At 38.0% G+C, this 6000-nt stretch overlaps 1 long non-coding RNA gene across 1 annotated transcript in view; it reads left to right on the forward strand.

Moving 5' to 3' along the window:
- LOC123560175 (uncharacterized) overlaps window positions 1–4966 on the forward strand; it is a 30102-nt gene extending 25136 nt beyond the window's left edge. Inside the window, exon 5 of the long non-coding RNA XR_008371379.1 lies at window positions 4803–4966. This is a non-coding gene — a long non-coding RNA (uncharacterized LOC123560175). The remainder of the gene's footprint in view (window positions 1–4802) is intronic.
- Window positions 4967–6000: the final 1034 nt, after the last annotated feature.

A 6000-nucleotide genomic window follows, 5' to 3' on the forward strand; every position in this document is an offset into this window, starting at 1 on the left:
CGAGGGCACCTGTGTATTGGGTGGTAATGAGACTTGCCGAATTATCACATATGTGCAGGTGGCCGAGGGACGGATATTTCCATCCGATTCGTATTCACATGACTGATATTTATGTCTCCCCCAGGAGACATATTGTTTTTGCCCTGTCCGTCCGTCCGTCCGTACGTCACACTTCATTTCCGAGGAATAACTGGAGAACCATTTGACCTAGAACCTTCAAACTTCATAGGGTTGTAGGGCTGCTGGAGTAGACGACCCCTATTGTTTTTGGGGTCACTCCGTCAAAGGTCAAGGTCACAGGGGCCTGAACATTGAAAACCATTTCCGATCAATAACTAGAGAACAACTTGACCCAGAATGTTGAAACTTCATAGGATGATTGGTCATGAAGAGTAGACGACCCCTATTGATTTTGGGGTCACTCCGTCAAAGGTCAAGGTCACAGGGGCCTGAACATTGAAAACCATTTCCGATCAATAACTACAGAACCACTTGACCCAGAATGTTGAAACTTCATAGGATGATTGGTCATGAAGAGTAGATGACCCCTATTGATTTTGGGGTCACTCCGTCAAAGGTCAAGGTCACAGGGGCCTGAACATTGAAAACCATTTCCGATCAATAACTAGAGAACCACTTGACACAGAATGTTGAAACTTCATAGGATGATTGGTCATGAAGAGTAAATGACCCCTATTGTTTTTTGGGTCACTCCGTCAAAGGTCAAGGTCACAGGGGCCTGAACATTGAAAACCATTTCCGATCAATAACTAGAGAACCACTTGACCCAGAATGTTGAAACTTCATAGGATGATTGGTCATGAAGAGTAGATGACCCCTATTGACTTTGGGGTCACTCCATCAAAGGTCAAGGTCACAGGGGCCTGAACATGGAAAACCATTTCCGATCAATAACTAGAGAACCACTTTACCCAGAATGTTGAAACTTCATAGGATGATTGTGCATGCAAAGTAGATGACCCTATCGATTTTGGGGTCACTCCATTAAAGGTCAAGGTCACAGGGGCCTGAACATTGAAAACCATTTTCTGTCAGTAACTTGAGAACCACTTGACCAAGAATGTTGAAACTTCATAGGATGATTGGTCATGCAGAGTAGATGACCCCTAACGATTTTGGGGTCACTGTGAAAGGTCAAGGTCACAGGGGCCTGAACATTGAAAACCATTTCCGGTCAGTAACTTGAGAACCACTTGACCCAGAATGTTGAAACTTCATAGGATGATTGGTCATGCAGAGTAGATGACCCCTAACGATTTTAGGGTCACTTTGTTAAAGGTCAAGGCCACAGGGGCCTGAACATGGAAAACCATTTCCAATCAATAATTTGAGAACCTCTCGACCCAGAATGTTGAAACTTCATAGGATGATTGTTCATGCAGAGTAAATGACCCCTATTGTTTTTGGGGTCACTCCGTTAAAGGTCAAGGTCACAGAGGCCTGAACATTGATTACCAGTTCCGATCAATAACTTGAGAACCACTTGACCCAGAATGTTGAAACTTCATAGGATGATTGAACATGCAGAGTAGATGACCCCTATTGATTTTGGGGTCAGTCTATTAAAGGTCAAGGTCACAGTGGCCTGTTCATGTAAAATCATTTTTTGGAAATAACTTGAGAACCACTTGACCTACAATGTTGAAACTTAATAGGATGATTGGACATGCAGAGTAGATGACCCCTATTTATTTTGAGGTCACTTGATCAAAGGTCAAGGTCACAGGAGCCTGAACAGTGACTTGAGAACCACTAGGCCACTAGTGTTGAAATTTAGCGGGATGACTGGACATGCAGTGTCTCTTCGACTTTCGCTCCTGACCCCTATTGACTTCTTGCCTATAGGATTTTGCATTGGGGGAGACATGCGCTTTTTCACAAAAGCATTTTCTAGTTTTTCTTGCATATTGTCTACATGTTAGCATTTTATTCTGGCAGATTATTTTTCTTGCACACCGTATTTTACAAATAACAGGTAGAAGTATTTTCTTTGTAGCACTCTTTCTTATAGTAGAGCGCGGGAAATTAACGTCCGTAAGCAAATGAGACGTCATGTTGTTTTGCGTAATGCACAATAACAAAGTTCCACTTAAGTTTTATCATTTGTAGCGTAACGTTATGTTCTTATGGTAAACTAATGTATTTTGAATCAAGAAATATACTGTAAGGAACGGAGAGAAACTAACAAGGTACCTGCTTTTTTCGTATTTTTACATAAACAATAATATTATCAGTGCATGAATCACTAGTTGTCATTAACAGCACGAGTCATCTTGCATGTTGGGTGCCAGATGGGTTTTGCCGGCATGGGTAAAATCACCGGAAACACCAGAGAAACAGAGAGAAACATGCAAGAATAAGATGTGTCATGCACAACTTTCAGACCCCTAGCTCAAAGGTCAAGGTCACACTTGGCAGTCAGATGTTAACATGGCATGAACAGGGTCTGTTTCGTGTCCGGTCCATAACTCTGTCATTCATTAAGGGATTTTAATATCACTTGGCACAAATGCTTCCCATGATGAGACAATGCGGAAATCCCCGGACCCTGGCTCAAAGGTCAGCAGGACTTTTTAGCTCGACTATTCAAAGAATAGTAGAGCTATTGGACTCACCCATGCGTCGGCGTCTGCATCGGCTTCGGCGTCCCGATTTGGTTAAGGTTTTGTATGTAAGCTGATATCTCAGTAACCACTTGTGGGAATGGATTAGAACTTCACACTCTTATTCACTGTGATAAACTGACCTGCATTGCAAAGGTTCCATAACTCTATTTTGCTTTTTTACAAAATTATGCCCCTTTTTCGACTTAGAAATTCTTGGTTAAGGTTTTGTATGTAAGCTGGTATCTCAGTAACCACTTGTGGGAATGGATTGAAACTTCACACACTTATTCGCTGTGATAAACTGACCTACATTGCACAGGTTCCATAACTCTATTTTGCTTTTTTACAAAATTATGCCCCTTTTTCAACTTAGAAATTCTTGGTTAAGGTTTTGTATGTAAGCTGGTATCTCAGTACCCACTAATGGGAATGGATTGAAACTTCTCACACTTGTTCACTGTCATGATCTGACATGCACTGTGTAGGTCCCATAACTCTACTTTGCATTTTTTCAAAATTATGCCCCTTTTTCGACTTAGCAGTTTTTGGTTAAGTTTTTGTATGTAAGCTGGTATTTCAGTATCCACCTATGGGAAATGATTGAAACTTCACGCACTTGTTCACTTTATGAGCTGTTAAGCACTGTGAAGGTTCCATAACCATTTTTCCCATTTTTACAAAATTATGCCCCTTTTTCGACTTTCTTATTAATTCAATTGACAAGGCTGTTGAAATAGTCGAGCATTGTTGTCCTCCGACAGCTCTTGTTTCCTGTCCTGTATAACTTTTTCATGTCAAACAGGATTTGAATATTACTTGGCACAAATGTTCACCACTATAAGACGGGGTGTCTTGCGTAAAAACCTGATCCCTAGGTCAAAGATCAAGGTCACACATAGAGGCCAAAGCAGTTACAAGAATGACTTTGTCTGGAACATTCCTTCTTTTTTCATGGAGGGATTTTGATGTAACTTGGCAAAAAATGTTCACTAACATGAGACGGATTGTTGTGCACAAGCTTCAGGTCCCAAGGTCTAAGGTCAAGGTCACATTTAGAGGTCAAATGCCAAATTCAAGAATGACTTTGTTCTGAGCATTTCTTCTTCATGCATGGAGGGATTTTGATGTAACTTAGCACAATTGTACACCATCATGAGACAGAGTGTCATGCACAGGTCCCTTCTTTAGAATTACTTCCCTTTGTTGTTACTATAAATAGCTTTTATTGTAACTTTTTCATTACTAGTCATTGGGAAAAATCGAGACCACTTTTCTGTAGTATAACATGTATGTTACATCAAATTTTGAGGTGTATTCTGACCTATCTCTACCTCAGGTAAGGGTTTTTATGTGGACTTAGGTTTTTTTTATATATTTTTTTTAAGATTAACTTTCCTTAGTTGTAATATAATAATAACTTATATTGTAACTTTTTTATAATTGACCATAAGGAAAAACCAAGATGACTTTTCTGTGGTACAACATAATGTTACTTTCAACTTTAGGTATATTTTAAGAAAGCTTTGCCTGGTAAGGAGTTTTTTTTTGTGGTTTCAGAAAAACAAAGAATTACTACACAACCATAGAATTAGAATTCCATTTGCAAATAGAGGTAGTAGTGTAAAGAAATTTGCTATGACGGGCGTGCATTGTGACATTCTGGCACTCTTGTTGTTGTTGGGTTTTTTTTTTACTATAGATAACTTATAAGATACCTTTTTGATAATAGGCCTAACAATAGGTTTTTATACATACAAATTTTAATCCAAGTGTTTTGTTATAACATATTAAATATATAGTACTATATTGTTTATACATAACTGCAGATACCTGAGTTCATTATGTTACACTGCAGTAGAGAATATTAGTTGCCTTCCAGTAGGGGACTTTGTATTGCATGGCAATACTTCATTCACTTGTTTATCGAAGGGATGTTAACTGAAAATTTACTGACTGAACAGTGAACAGTACAGACCTTGATGAGCCTGCAAGGATGTGTAGGCTGATCTTGGTCTGCACTAGCTGCAAAGGCACTATCACTTGCTGCCAGCCGGCTAAAGGTTAAAGTTAATATGTGTATTTGTTGTTGGACTTTGAAATAAGATAATATAACTAATATTAAATTCTTTTATTGTATATGGCCAAATGATTCTTTTTGTTTGATCTATCTTGCAGGAACTGTGATGACACTGAGGAAATATTCTACAATCTTCACCATGGTTACCATTGAATAGGGATTCTCACATAGCAATTGCTGTACAGTGTAATGCCAGCATGTATGTTTTTCTAAGCAAGCGACAGTGTATCAAGGCAGAAGCTGTGCATCTGGACAGGTAAGGTTGTTTTTTTTTTTAGAATATCTTGACTTTGGCTTGATTTTTTATGTTTACAATACAGATTCTCGAAAACAGTTTGATACTTTTTTCTCAGCTTGAGTGGCAGCCACTAAAATTTAAAAACAATGCCTTTGTTATTGCCATTCTTTACTTCCTGCCAGTGTATCTGTAGGCATCCTGTGACTTTGTTATTATTACATTTAATAGTGTAGAATTTTAAGCAGCCTTTAGAAAATTTGTGTCAACTTCCAGCAAAATCTTAAGCAAAAGTATAGCTGTTTGGAATTTTTGACAAAGTCCTTTCTTATTATCGCATAGAAATTTTAGTGGAGTTTTTTTATGGGACTTTGAAGCAGGTTTGTCACTTTCAGCTATTATTGTACTGAATGACATGTGATTTTGTTGAAGTTGAATGTGAATAGGAGTCAGTAAAAGGATAGGTTTATTTATCTTGGCTATAGCAGTACACTATAGGATTCTCAGTAAAATGTAAGGATTTTCAGAGTTACTGCCCTTGAATTACTGAATGTTTAGAAAATTGTGTATGCACTTAATACAAATTTTGTATTTTTTCTTTGATATTGGTCTTACCTTTTTCTGCACAAATTTAGGTCAAGAGTGATAAAAATGCCATTTTAGAGAAGTTACTTCAGAGTTATGTCCCTTGAATTTATAAACCATATAACTCCAGAGCAGATCTCTAAGAGTTACTGCATTGATCAGCAGTGTTGATAAATTAATACAAAGAAGGATGGTCTAAAGTCCAAATTAATGTGCTATATGTAGTGACTGGCACTATGTTACTGAATGTACAGATATGATCTGGTTAGGTCTTGAGAACATAATCATGGAGAATTCCATCTTGGTAACTCCAGAAAGGTCTATATTATCTTTCACCAAGTACTGAATCCAAGCTTGCTTTGCTTAATCTACAAACTTTTATTTTTGAGCTTTTCTTTCATAAATGCTTTAAAAACATTTTTGCAGTCATTTATTTCTCTGATCTTTGACAAGGAACATTCAGTTGAGAAGGTGGC

This window comes from Mercenaria mercenaria, chromosome 6, assembly GCF_021730395.1.
Source record: "Mercenaria mercenaria strain notata chromosome 6, MADL_Memer_1, whole genome shotgun sequence".
Classification (NCBI taxonomy): Eukaryota; Metazoa; Mollusca; class Bivalvia; order Venerida; family Veneridae; genus Mercenaria; species Mercenaria mercenaria.